Source organism: Amphiprion ocellaris, unplaced genomic scaffold (genome assembly GCF_022539595.1).
Source record: "Amphiprion ocellaris isolate individual 3 ecotype Okinawa unplaced genomic scaffold, ASM2253959v1 Aocel_unscaffolded306, whole genome shotgun sequence".
In the NCBI taxonomy this organism is placed as follows: Eukaryota; Metazoa; Chordata; class Actinopteri; family Pomacentridae; genus Amphiprion; species Amphiprion ocellaris.
Genome location: NW_026559485.1, coordinates 2,771 through 18,006, shown reverse-complemented (window position 1 = coordinate 18,006; position 15,236 = coordinate 2,771). Strand labels below are relative to the sequence as shown.

Here is a 15,236-nt window from a genome sequence, read left to right as displayed (position 1 = left end):
TCTATCCAATGGGATTTCAGACAAGACCAAAATGGAGCGACTGAAAGAGCAACATTTTAATCCATAGAATCATATTGAATGCATGGCTAAAAAACACAGACTACTGCCTGGACATCAGTGTAGATTAGTTTAAACCTAGAGATCGTGCTGTTATCTTTATATTCAAATGGAATCAGGAATTAAAACAATGCAAGAAATAGGCAGAAAAGCGTGAGAGCTGGATGTGTGTTTGACCAAGAGGAGTTTTAATAAGCTGAACAAAACATACTCCTACAACAGCCTTTTCATATTCAACCCAACACTTAACTGAATGGAAGACAGTTATCATGCACACTACTTCTGGCTCTAGGCTCATCTCACCAGAATACTTGTCACTCTTTGTTTGTATAGTACTCTTTTGTATGTTATGCCTTTTATCCTTCACCGCCAGTGTTTGCTAAATAATGAAAGGATATCATCTGTACGTTCTTGTTACATGTTGCCACATTGTGAATTGAATTATGAGTAATTATGTATTGTAAGTTATCATGAACACTTTTCTGCTCCTGACAGGGATCTTAAAATAGTAGAATGTATAACAGGGGTATATTATAGCAAAACAATAGACAGATGATGCAGCTGCGTTGTGTTTAACTGATGCCACATTAAAACAACAGCTCCAGGGCAAAGATGTCTCATTTAAATGAAATGCCTGTTGCCTTGACTCCTCAGATTGCGGACGTACAAACTGGGAAATGAGATGAGGCATCAAATTGTTCTGATCAACCTCCACAAAATCATTCAGCAAAATGTGAGTGCAGTCCATGTTGTTGGCAGCATGTAAACAGTAAGTTAATGCCCTGAATCGGTCCTGTAGCTTGCTACATTAGAATAGCATGCTAACATTTCTGTTATTCTAGCTCACTCCTTGTTTTTGTTAGTTTTTTGAATTACGTTAAGCATGTCCCCGTCGCAAGGTCTGGATAGCTTTCGGCGCATGTGTTTTTTTCTGCCCACATTTTGGTGATTTCAGCCTCCAGGCTTCAGCCTACTATCCCACCACCTGCTCTGTAGTTGGTTACCAAGCAAGTCCAAAGAATTTGTGCTTGTCCTCCTTGGTTTTTTTGTTTTTGTTTTTTTTGTTTTTTTTTGTAGATTTTTCTGCACTGGTAAATCCTTCTCCACCTGTTATTCAGCTCTTGGGTTGATCATTATTATTATTATTATTATTATTATTATTATTATTATTATTATTATTATTATTATTATTATTATTATTATTATTATTATTATTATAACAAAGCCTATATTTTGCTGAGAGAAAAACTTCCTTTGTTTGTCAAATGGAAAGGGATGCATTCATTTTGAAATGGCAATAAACTGTTTGTTTGATGTCAAACCAAAGCGACTGATGGAACAGTTCATATGCAAGTTAAATGCATTCATTTAACATTAAGAGACAGTTTGTACAGAAAGATACTTTTTACTGAGAGAGCAGTCAAACCTGGGTTATTTCATCTTTAGCTCTATTCCTGGCTGATAAGTGCAATGCATACAAATATCCCACCTCTGTTTGGTGGGATGAAAAACACATTAAAAGTCATCTCCCATGGGTATAAAGCTTTAAAACACTGACACCGCTTTGAAAAACAAAGTTATACAATAACACTGAATAAATCATTAAAAAACATGACGAAAAAAATAGCAGAGGTAAAACAGGGAGTGATAATGAAAAATTTTGAGGGGCCCACATAGGTGAGTCCTTGGACTTTATTTACTTATTTTTCCAAACCAATGCTCAGGTAAGAAGCTTCAGCAGCCAGGAGGCTTAGCAGAGCCTAACGGAAGACAGAAGGGGAGCATGCTGTGCTTTAAAGCTAAATCAGCTAAATCAATAGTAAATCACAGGGAGACGTGAATGGGAGTAATGTATGTTCTTCTCCTGGAATTTGTTGAAAACCAGCAGCAGCAGAAACTGCAGTGTTAGTAGAGAATGACTAACGGGGTAAAGCAAACAGTAGATCATGCAGTAGAGCTGCAAGGATTAATCACAAAGGTGCCGGTCAGTAGAAGAAACTGTGACTTTAAAGGTCAAACACTCCCGTTGTGGGAGAATGTTAGGGGAAAAAGCGAGCCTCGATAATGACAATCAGGGTAGGGATGCAAAAATTCATCTCCAGCCAGCTAAGAAAACCAGGAAAATATCATCAGTATAGAGTTGGAAATTAGTGATTGTGATGTTTATGAAATATGCAAGCAAATGGTGACACATGGAAGACAAATGTAGTTTTAAAACAACTGCCCCCTGTAGGACAATGCTGGGGCAACAACTTTCTCAAATAAAACCACAGAATGATTTGTCAAAATCATTGGCAATGTTTTAGAAATAAAAGCATATCCTGTTCTAATATGGCAGTGGAGGTTTGGTTACAATAGTTAAAAATACGATTGATTTAGTTTCACTTTACTAACTAGGGTAGTTTATTGGAATGTCTGTTGTTCTCAGGCCTCTTTTGAAAATGAGACTAGATTAAATAACGTTTAAGGAGGGCTTTTATTTCACAGTTAAGATAATAACCACTTTGTCAAACATGAGGAAATATCACAGTGAAAAAACTAATTTCTTCCGTGTGGATGAGCATATGACGTTTCAAATAACTTGACTGCCTGAAAGATTTCCCACACTGGTTACAACAATGTGTTTGTAGACTGATCCAGCTCTCCTTTACTGAAACCACTCCCACCCTCATCAAGACATCTGTACAGATCCCAGCAGGTCTGGTCCTATGGAGCAAAAAACAAAGTGTCAGTCACAGCAGTGCAAGAGGACAATAAATGGCAAATGCTACTGAATTACACAGGAAGAGGTAAGGGTGTAGCAGTACACAAAAATCACTGTTGGGCACACACACACTCAGCTTTGAGATCATGGTTCATTATGTTCAGAGCGTAAAAATGGGAACAAGAAATACAAAGCATTACAGTGCTTCTTTTATCCTTTATTCAAATTAAACACGGGTGTGATGAACAGACTATGACTGCATTTTCTCAAAAAAGCCTGTCAACACTGCTGTAAGTGGCAGCAACTTACTAACAACAAAGTAAAATTTACAAAAGTAAATTCAAATCTTTTTTTTTTTTTTAACGCTATTTTTTTGGCTTTTTATCGGCTTTATTTAGGCACAGTGAGATAGAGACAGGAAACAGGGGAGAAGAGTTGGGGGAAGACATGCAGCAAAGGGCCGCGAGCGGGAATCGAACCCGGGCCGCTGCGTCGGGGGGCCAGCTCTGTACATGCGTCACCCGCGTAACACGTTGAGCCATACGGGTGTTACAGCAAGGCCTTGAAGCATTTGGAAGATTATAGAAGTGCATATTGTGCTGACCTCAATATCATCCAAAATAACCAACACAAATGTGTGTAAAATGTTGATAGCTGTTTTATACAGCTAAAACAAAGGACACCGATGCGTATAATATGTGTACAGGACATTGAAAACATATCATCATGTTCATTTTATGTTTACCCAGTCGTCCTCATCAAATTAAGAAACGTCATTAAATATGAAGCAAAAAAAAAAAAAAAAAAAAAAAAACGTCAATCATTTATTTAGAGACTTTAAAGATTGAATGGAGTCAAACTGACCCCAAAAGTAATAGGAGGCTAACTATATAGAGCAGTGATCATCAACTGGCGGCCCGCGGGCCGAATCCGGCCCGCCGAACCGTCCAATCCGGCCCCCGACTGGATTCCAAAATTGTGAGGATCAAAGAGAAAATATCATGCGGTCCACACTATTAAAGCAACTGAAAACAACAATAACTGAGACTCTTAACTATCAGTAATCCCCACCATTTATGACTCTATTTAGGCTACATTCCGAAATGAGGACAGACTCGCTGCACTGTTTAACATTTATTGTTTCACACAGTTCTTTTTTTTTTTTAACATAACTTTTCCTCATGCCCTTACTTAACATTTGGTTTTTATTTCAAAGTCTCAACAACAAGCTTCAAACTAGTAGACTTCTCAGGACAAAAAAAGGAGGGAAAACCAACTGGCATAACTTAAAATAGCATGGTAAATAAATACTAACCTGGTACCAGAACAAAACAGGTCACAAATAACGTTCGCACATCAAATAAAACGTTAAGTGGGCTATAGCGATTTCAGATCACAAGGCTGAAATGGGCTCCTCACACTGCTTAATGGCTGAACTTACATTTCCCCTCTGACACCAACTTTTTCACATCAGGCTTGGCCGCTGTCAGACTTATGCGCAAACAGTCCTCCAAAGACTGGTTTGACAGTCGGTTCCTCTCGTGTGTTTTTATCGAGTTCATCTTGGAGAACGCAGCCTCGCAGGTGTAGGTTGAACCCAACATGGTGAGCACATACATAGCCAGCGTCTTCAATGTGCCATAGTCCTCGGGACAAGACATCCAGAATGCGCTCAGGCTTTCAGCACCATGGAGAGCAGCCTGGATTTCAGCCAGCTCGCTCTGAATGGACGCCTCGTCCAATGGCATCATTTTCACTACGTTTGTGGAGAATTGTGGTGTTGTCCTCCAGCGGAAGCAATGCCAGCAGCTCCTCTCGGAAATCTTTGCCATCAAAGTGTCTGACAAAAACGCACAACTGTGAAATATCTGTGTTGTCAGTGGACTCATCAATAGCCAGTGAAATGTATTTGGCTTCCTTGATCCCGTCAATGACAGCTGGCTGGACATGCTCTGCCAAGACGTGGACACGACGTGCAGCAGCTGAAGCAGAGAGAGGCATTTGTTTGACAGATGCAATAACTCTGTCCATGGATTTGTCGGGGGCACCGTTCCTCCAGAACGGTGACCATGCTCTCCTTTAAAAGCTCACTTTCCGTGAAAGGCCGGTTATGTTTGCAAAGCACCCAGGCAGCCTGCAGAGATGCACACCTTACTCTCTCTTGATCAGTTAAAGTTCGAGTAATAATGCCATTTGTACGGGTGCAGGCAGATTTCAATGTGGCCATTTTTCTCTGACGGGCCTCTGACTGCTCAGGATATGAATCCTTGAAATTTGTATGTTTAGTGTTGTGGTGACGGCGCAGATTATATTCTTTTGCAACAGCAACAGTTTCGTTGCAAATGAGGCATACAGGTGACGCATTTCGGAAGGTTGGCATGATAAATGCCTACTTTTCAGTCCAGTCATTATTAAAGGATCTGTCTTCCACATCCCTAACCTAAACAGCTACCACAGCATTCTGCAGCACCATGCAGAACCCTCTGGTCAGGGGTTTATCCTACAGCAAGATAATGACCCAGAACATCAGTCCACGCTCTGCCAGAACTACTTTAGGAACAAAGAACCAGACGATGAGCTTGAAAACATGGGAGTGTCAGCACAGTCTCCAGACTTCAACCCCATGGAGCTGGTTTGGGATGAATTGGACAGAAGAGTGAAAGTAAAACAACCTACAAGTGCCACACATTTATGGGAACTTCTGCAACAGGGTTGGGAAGAACTTTCTGAAGAATATTTGATTTCTATTGTGGAAAGAATGCCACGAGTGTGTTCAGCTGTTGTATCTGGCAAAGGCGGCTACTTTGATGAGTCAATAGTTTAGAATACATTTTGGTTTCTAAATAGGTTTTTTTGAACATCATTTGTTTATGTGTTCTATGCTTTCATTTCAGAGTACAATGAGACATGAACATGCATACTTTCCAATACAGAACTGGAAACATTTAGGTGTTCTAAAACTTTTGACCGGTAGTGAGTGTGTGTGTGCGCACACGCACACACACACACACACACACACACACACACACACACACACACACACACACACACACACACACACACACACACACACACACACACACACACACACACACACTCATGAACGCACACGGGGAGAGAGAGCAATGTTTCATACCTTATAGGACATAAGATCAGCAAGAAGCATGACGTGACGCCGGTCGATGCTCATTCCGTGGTTGACCATGGTGTACTGAACCTCACTTGATGATGGTGGATCTTGCAGCCTCAATAACCAAAGTCCTCTCAACCTGAACAAAGACACAGAGCAGCTTGTAAAGAAGAAAAAACATTCTGACATTAGTCCAGGATGTTGGGTAGAATATAAATATATAAATTGGATTAGTCAAGAGGTTTAAATTTCTTACTATAAAAATAAAGTGTCTTGAGACAATTTGACCTCTAATTGGTGTTATATAAATAAATTGAATTAAAACTGTATGTATCTTGTAATGTTGGAGTAATTCAGCCATATATGTTGGAAAACACATTTTCTTTGGCCATTAATCAGTTGATTGTTTTCTCCACTAATTCATTTCTTGTTATGGTTTATAAAATGTCAAACCCAAATATATTCAGGTTACTGTCATAAAAAACAAAAAGATTTACATTCATGATGCAGGAATCAGGCAGTTTTTCACTTTTTAATCTTAGTTTAGTCAGAAAGATAGTTGATAATGTGTGACTTGTTGCAGCTTGTGAGCCGTAAAAGGTTTTAATCTTTGGGGCCGAGTGTCAAAAAACATTTAGAAACCAACATCAACAAAACACTCAACAAAGATTTGAACATCATTAAGGGGAAATCCAACTTTTGCATGACAATGTCTAATTAAAGGACATTAATTTCCAATGTAAATGTGTGATATTCATCCTCTGGAGCTTTCTCTTCACATCGTCTTCCACCTGGACTGGTTTAGTCGGGAGCATGTGCAACAAACATTTGAAAAACTGCACTTTAACATCAATGAATGACACTGAAGATTAATCTCTACATAAATGAGACTGAGTCTGGATGTGCTGCTCTGTCATTAACTCCTAAGTTCAGGGAAAGTTCAAACAAAAGAGGACAGTTCAGATAAGACTTGAGAATGAGCTTATTCTGAACAAACATCTCAGACTTTCTTAGCTTCAGCACCTCTAGCAAGATATTTTAACAACAAGCAACTCAAGAGATCCAGAAGTTGGAGAGAGTTAGCTTTAGCTGAGCCAAAGAACATGTGGGACGCTAACCTAGCAAACATTTCAGACTTTCTCTGTGAATTCTGAGAAATAATTTACTATTTAACGACAGAGCTACACATCTTAACTCAGTCTCATTAAAACAGACTCTAATTCAGTGTCATCCATCCATATTAAAGTGCACTTACCCAAAATGTTTGTTCCATGAGCTCCAACAAAACCTGTCCAGGTAGAAGGCCACTTTGACAAACAGGAAGTGGACGATTCCAAGAAGATTTATATTATTTTTATTCATTCACTCACACATTCTCACTCGGCGGTGGTAAACTATGTTTGTAGTCACAGCTGCCCTGGGCAGATTGACGGAAGCGTGGCTGACAATCTGCGCCTACGGCCCCTCCGACCACCACCAACATTCACACGCATTCATACTCCAGTGTGAGTAGCAGCACTGGAGGCCAGGTGGGTAAAGTGTCTTGCCCAAGGACACAACAGCACATGACTAGGACAGAGTGGGAATCGAAACGCCGACCTTTCGATCATTGGACGACCCGCTCTACCACCTGAGCCACAGCCACCCCACGGTAGGTATAATACATTAGCTCAAATACATCACTAAAAATTGAGCTGTTATACATTAGCTGTAGTGCAATAGATGCAAACAAATGAACGCTCGGGCTGGGGCTGGAACTATTACAAATTCACAATCTGCTGTTAATGTCTTCTCTGGAACTTTTACACTGCATGCTGTGACCTCTGACCTCTTCATCATTCTACTAACAAGTCAGGACTCTGGGATTAAATCTGGGAAAAGTCATGTTGTTGATGGACCAGTAGATGGCAGCAGAGACTCAGACACAAATCTCTGTCCCTGCAACCCATCAATAATCAATAATAACACTGATACATTATCAACCAATCGTATTTTGGTCATTTTGTACATATTTCTGGTAGTTTTAGCTCATATTTTGGTCATTTTGTTCATATTTATGGTAGTTTCATCTCATATTTTGGTCATTTTATTCATATTTGTGGTATTTTTTTGTCATATGTTGGTCATATTATATATATATGTATTTCTGTTAGTTTTATCTGTGTGTGTGTGTGTGTGTGTGTGTGTTTATACATATATGAAGAAATGTGTAAATTGAATGGAAAGTCCAGTGGGAGTCTGAGTGTCACCAAGTCAGAGTTTATGTCTCAACTGCGGACGTTAGAGAAGACAGGCGGAGACAGTCTTAGTGGGCGGAGCTAAACTACCTGAAACCTGTGTTTCATTCGTTACAGATCTCATTCCGTCATTCTGAAATCAGTTTATTTCTCCCCCTCTTCTCTGTAACTATTTAGTTTAGAATTCTTTGCCTCTCCTGACAACTTTTGATAGAACAGCAGAAAAATACCTTCAATTATTACAATATCACTGTGATTCTCCACTGTGTATTATGCAGAATTGTAATATGATAGCAATTTATTTGTGTTGTGTTCATTATTGATGCCTTTAACCCTTCCATGCATAGAGGTCATGACAGTGTGCAGCTCTTCTAAAGCTGTTTTCTTGTATGTGCATGAGTTTTGATGGCATAGTTGGACATCAGCCACTACAGTGGATCCTATTGCATCATTTCTTCCACTGCCAGTGATTGGCTAGCCATTGCAAATTCTTTAAAAAAAAAAAAAAAAAAAAAGAGAGTCAAACCAAGATGGCCGGCAGGCAGCCAGAAACACCAAGTAGCTCATTTTCTTTTGTTCAAGCCTTCTATAAAAAAGAGACATTTGCAGGAAAGAAAAATATGGTGACACTGAGGAACATCTAAGTAGTTATACAATTGCAAAATTTTCCAAATATTGATGTTATATTGGGAGGCAATTATGATTAATCTCATGTCCACTAAAGTGCACATCATGCATCACCAGCTATATTCCAAACTACAATTCATTGGCCACAATTAGGCTATTACTGCTGCTGTTCTGAAAATATGTCATCTGAGAGACTTGGGAATCTATACAGGAGAGTGGAATCCCTCAATGCTGTTTGAATTATTTATGCATCAATTATTTTATTTTATAGTTCACATCACATTTCACAGTTCAATTACACTGTATATCATTTTATCCATTTGTTTGTTAAATCCATATTTCTAGAGCAAAAATGCATGGTGGCCATCTCAGTGGACATGTAAATATATTTTTTAGAAAAATGGGTTGAAATAAAATAAAGTTCAAACCTTGTTTTTCATGCCTAAAGATGAATAAAAACAATTGGGGGAAAACAAAATCCTGACTGAGGTTATCATAATCATGCATGAATGGGTTAAGGCGACATACCAAAACAGTGACGTTTTAATTCCTTTTTGGACAATATACTAACATACATGAATTATTGACACACAAACTTACAAATTCTCAAAATACAAGCTCCTCAACTCTGTTCTTGGTTACAGTGATTCATTAGATGTACTTCTATTTTTCTTAAATTACCATGTTTTCATAGCATCATCAAAATTTAACTGAGTTTTTTTTTCACAATGTGATTTCAACATCATCAAAAAATAACCTGTGCTTAATTCTAGTGATCTTTTTTGGTAATATGTTTCTTGATTACCACCCATTTGTGCTTCTATCTGCCTTCATCTTTGCAGACGGTGCCAACATGATTGACAACAGATGAGATTGTTCTTAATTATTCATTTGTAAGAACTTCAAATTTGTTATTTTTAACTGCTCTAAGCCTCAAGCAGAGAAAGCACAAACCTCCTCTTTGGTATTATCTGACCACGACATCATGACGATTTACTCTAATGAAGCTGGTCGAGTTTTGAGGAAAACACTTTAAATGAACAAGTCGAGTATATTCTAACCACCTGGAGCCTGATGTGCATCAAGAAAACATGATGTTTCTTGATGCACATCAGGTGCTGCTGATCTGATCTGACCCTGACGTTCAGCCACAGCATCAGTGTCTGATGAAGACAGGACAGCAGATCAGTCCTGTCTAACATCCTACTTCTGTTTCCTCTCACCTGAATCTTCCAACAAAACTCCCTGACGTTCCTCCATCTGACGAGCAGAGTCCGTTTAAAAAGTTCACATTTAGTGCCAAAAATATTCATTCAAAGATGAAGAAACCATGAAAAGATCGATAAAGCTACTTGAAGGTTAAATAAACTGCAGCGGTGGGGCTTGTGTGTTGGTGGTCTGACCCCGTCAAGTGTGTCTGAGTGGAACGTACCACCTGCTCAGATCAGCGGGGGGAACACAGAGATACAAAAGTTAAAAATCCTGGCTCTAAACCTAGTCCACTTTATGTCACATGAGTGCATCTACATTAGCATAACATTTAATTTCATGTAGATGAGTTTTACTGCTCCAATCACAGACTGACCTGCTGCTGACATCACCTGTTCACCTGGAGCTCACCTGTTCACCCCGACAGCAGCAACAAACTGGAGAAGAACTGAGTGCTCTCGATCATGGATCAAATAATAATTCAGTGGGAATCTTTACTGCAGTAACACATTTTCTTCGCCATCATATTATCTGAAAACTAAAAGACTCTTCTCAGTGAAGCAGCTCGGTGAACTTTACCCACTGTGGGATCAATAAAGTTTATCCTTATCCTTATCAGAGCAGGGGGCGCTACTGCCCCTCTGGCGGACACAGGCGGTAACGACACTAATTATTATTTGAGGCAAAGCTGGCGACAGTACAGATGAGCAGCACTTCCTGTTTCAACGTAAAACTATCGTAATGCTCTTAGGCTAAAACGTGGTTTTGTGAGACTCAGAAGAATCTGCAGTATGAAACAAAATCTATTTAAGGACCACTAGCTTGTCGACTCCCTCAAAATTGTGTTTGTTGTCACTATACGTTCAAAAAATGAACACGTTATAGGTAATGTACAAATGCATTCGTGACCGGAAGTGTTAGCTTCTGATAAGCGCTACTCGCTAACGCTGCCATCCCGACCAGCTGATAGATTGTCGATTAGCTACGTTGTGGATTCATTTCTTTTGGACTGAACACGGACTGACAACAAAAGTAATCGGAGCAAGTGGAGAGGCTGGCTGTCGTCAAATACGACTTGGTTTACACCGGAGATCCCTTCTGAATCGGAACCAAAATCGCTTAGTAATACTTTGACATAAGAATGTACAATAAAGAAAGATGCTTTACGTTGAAGATGAACAGGAAGTGCTGCTCACCTGGAATGTCGCCAGCTATACAGTTAGTAATAATGTCGTGTCAGTTACCCGCCTGTGTCCACAAGAGGGTCAGTAGCGCCCCTCCTGTGACACGATCTTACATGAGAGGCGATTAGATGACAGCAGAACTCAGACACAAATCTCTGTCCCTGCAACCGATCAATAATCATAACAACACCGAGACATTAGTCAAGCAATCATATTTTGGTCGTTTGTACATGTTTCTGGTAGTTTTATCTCATATTTTGGTCATATTCACGGGACTCACCTGTTTTGAGAAAATCTCCACAACTCCTTGCACTGCTGGCATTTTCTGCACTTTTACAATTACATGTATTCCACAAGCCACTTTATGCTGATGTCACTTATAGTGTAGTAATACGGTATTTATTCATTTTTCATTCTTGTATATATATCATTGTTATTATAATTATTATCTTTACTGTAGCAAACTGTAGTTAGTGCTGCTCTGAAAGATTTTTGCTGCTCTAACACTGGAAATTTCCCCCGACCTGGGGAGTAATAAAGGACTGTTGTATATCTACGTGCAAGAACTGATACCTCATCTTCCTGTATATAGTCTTCTACATGGTATTTAAAAAAATCTGCGCATATATCCCTCGGGGCTGGAAACTGATTATAGTTTACTGCTACGGTGTATGGCTCTGGCATTAAATATACTACATATATAGCTGGTGGTAAATTCAAAAATATGTAGACGAGCAAATCAAGTGTAGTGAGGGTGATGCAGAGTAGACTGATGGAAATGGGCAGCTGGAAGCAGTGGGCTGGAGGAAGGTCAGCAGCAGCAGCATCCCACAGATGGAGATTAGGCCAGTTGGTGGGAGAACCGCCACAGATCTGAAGCATCCAGCTCTGGGATCAGGGACACTCGGAGAAAGGACGCAGGGAGAAACAGAGTGAGTGTCATGCAATAATGGTATATATATTCTGTATACCTTGTATATAATGCTAGATAGAGAAGGGCTCAGTGCATCCAGAGAGGTCCTCCAGCAGCCTAGGCCTGTAGCAGCAGAACTAGGGGCAGAACTAAGGGACGTCCAAGAGGAAGACTCCAGCTGACCCCCTCGGGGTCCCCCAGTCAGTCCTAACTATAAGATTTGTCAAAAAGGAAGGTTTTAAGCCTGGTCTTAAAATTAGAGAGGGTGTCCGCCTCCGGAACCCAAACTGGGAGCTGGTTCCACAGGAGAGGAGCTGATAACTGAAGGCTCTGCCTCCCATTCTACTTTTAGATAGAAGTTACAGGTCGCTTCTCCAAGTAAGCCTGCAGTCTGAGAGCGAAGAGTTCTGCTAGGATAATATGGTACCATCAGGTCTTTAAGATATGATGGAGATTGGTTGTTAGAGCTTTATATGTCAGAAGAAGGATTTTGAATTCTATTCTACATTTCACAGGAAGCCAATGAAGAGAAACCAGCATAGGAGAAATATGATCTCTCTTGCTAACTATCGTCAGTACTCCGGCTGCAGCCCTACACTGCACGACACCAACACCGATTTAGCAAGTCTGAGTTCTGAACCGTGGCTTTGGTACCAATAAGCCGGTTTTGTGTAATAGCCTAAAACTGACTCAGATTGTTGACTGTGGTCATAATGACTTATTTACTGAGCATTGAGAAACCTGCTTCTTGGGAAAAAAAAGAAAAGCATATGAATAACATAAAATGATATGATATAGAATAATAATTATAAATACAGTGATGTTACTTTGAACAGGTGAATGATCAGGGAGCCTCTGTCACTCAGGTTGTCTACAATCTGGAAGTTACTGATGTAACGATGCACTGAATTGGACAGCTGGACACACACATAAACAGAGTCAGCTGTTAGCTAGTTAGCAACGCCGCCGTCCTAAACATGCGATCATTCGTGTCTCATCCATTAGAAGGTCATTATCATGATGTAGTAAACTTTTTACAAACTTTTATTTAAAATACTACATTCATTTTAAAGACACTTAAATACAGCCATTGACACAAGCTTTCAGATTTTTCTGCACCAGCACTAGAAGGTGATTACCATCTCCAGGTCAGAGTTTTCTGGGGTGAATCCAGTTGGTAGACTGATATCAAGAACCACCATCCTGACGTCTCCGGGTCCTAGAGCCCTGCTGTGAATGAGAAAAAGAACAGCACTGACAAAGGGCACGATGACTATACGACTATAATCAGCTGCTGTCACATTGTTCATGTAAAGGCATAACGTACAATCAGTCACTGATCAGATTAAAGTCTTTGAGCATGTGAGCAGCAGCATTTTAAAATGAGTCTGAAAGAAAAACCAGAGGAATCGGTCTTTACTGAGGCACACCAAGAATCCATGAAGAACTACCCGCAGCAGCAGACTAACAGATGTACCTGCATCTGCAGACCAACAGATGTTCTTCCACAGAGCTCTGACATCGTTTGTACTTCAAATGCTATATTTATTGTATTATGAACTCTTATCATGCTCTATTTTTATTGCAAATAACACCGATTTGCACTTTATTGTAAATATTAACAGTTTTTTAAGCTCACCTCTGTAAATACCAGCATTTTAGGCAGATTTGGGATGTCTGTTGCATGCTCATTGGCACAGTGGCCCTCTATCTTCTATGTAACACGTGAGCTCATGCATACCTTGAATCTCCCTAAGGGAATGAATAAAGTACCTATCAGATAATGTACAGAGTGTCAGTCCACAGAGGAACTGGCACAAGATATTTTGAACTACCCAAAGCTGTGAAACTGTGCCCTGCAATTTGTAATAAGGTAGTCGATACTGCTGCCGATCTAACATTTTGCACAGTCGTGTACACGTATAACAACAACAACTACTTGATCTTGTCTGACTTTTCTACATCTGCTGGAGGCTTTTCTGGTCCGGGACAGCAGCAAAGCATTAATTAATGTACAGCTGTATGTATTATATGGTGGGCTAGAGCGTATGTAATAGTGTATTTGATGTAATTATGCTCCAACGTGTTATTTTGATCTTAACAATAATGTATTCATTTGATCTTAACAAAAATAATACGAACAGAAAAGTCCCTGAAGATGAGCACACACAGTCGTTGCATTGTGATGTATGCAAAACGTATGTATTTTAAGAGATTGTACGCGAGTGTTTTATAAATTCAATTTACTAAATTTACTCAGGTCAGCAGTCAAAATGCTTTGTTTTTTTTTTTTTTTTTTGTTAAAGTGCATTTGCTTTAATTTGTCACCCGTCTGAAGGACGTCGTGTAAAATATGTGATATAGTGTGAGAATTTGATCTACCGCTGGATCCTTCAAAAGTGACGTTGAGATCAAAGTGCTTGCAGGGCATTTTCTCTTCCACCTCATGCAGCTGATTGTAATAGGTCACAACCCGTGGTCGTCTTCCCCTGTACTGGAAAGAAAACAAACAACAAACAAACATAAGAGGAAAAGCAGACAGTAGCGTATAAGTATTGCACTCATAAACAAAGCCCTTAGCGGCAAGGTCTTTGTGATATTTCTGAAATACATTTAGAATGGATTGTTGCGGTTTCAGCACGCCATGAACGTGAGACTCGAATGAGGTCAGTCTTGGTTAGTAACCCCATACTCCATTCATGCCATTCTACAACATTCTACAAGTCCATTCTTATGTATCGTGATAATACCTCTAGTATTCCTTGTCCATTTCCTCGAGCCTCTACTTCCAAATCAAGATTAGCAGGCAACTGCGAACAGAGAAGAAGATTGCCTGTGAAATGCTGTGCATTATTATGTAATTAAATTGGAGATATTAATTGATAAAGGAGGTATATTTTCTGCTCTATGTTTCACTGATAATGTTTGCATTGCTAGTTCTCAAATGGTTGTTGTAGGAGTTTCTTTTTTTTTTTTGGTTTGTTTGTTGTAGGAGTTTCAGGCACCCCATAAGTAAATTAATTTTTGATCAAGTTTATGTTTCAAAAGCAGGATTAGATGTGGAACATTGTATGTGATTCTTGTAGGAACACTTTTGAGTGTGATGGGAAGAGGCCTTGTTTGTCAATTAAATAGTGGTATTAATTGTCGTGCAGATTAGTTGTTTGTAGAAAAG

General features: G+C 39.6%; 2 long non-coding RNA genes across 3 annotated transcripts; both read right to left on the bottom strand.

The window, feature by feature from the left end:
* Positions 1-224: 224 nt before the first annotated feature.
* LOC129348508 (uncharacterized) lies at positions 225-10,375 on the bottom strand. Its single transcript, XR_008601055.1, has 3 exons — positions 9,979-10,375; positions 5,898-6,030; positions 225-2,763 (listed from the first exon to the last, which is right to left on the bottom strand). It is a non-coding gene; the product is annotated as an uncharacterized LOC129348508 (long non-coding RNA).
* Positions 10,376-12,142: 1,767 nt separating this feature from the next.
* On the bottom strand, positions 12,143-14,551 carry LOC129348506 (uncharacterized). 2 transcript variants are annotated; one of them, XR_008601053.1, is made up of 3 exons: positions 14,444-14,551; positions 13,201-13,291; positions 12,143-12,978 (listed from the first exon to the last, which is right to left on the bottom strand). It is a non-coding gene; the product is annotated as an uncharacterized LOC129348506 (long non-coding RNA). The 2 variants fall into 2 exon arrangements; XR_008601052.1 differs by having other exon boundaries at positions 13,201-14,040; positions 14,444-14,533.
* Between the last annotated feature and the right edge of the window lie 685 nt (positions 14,552-15,236).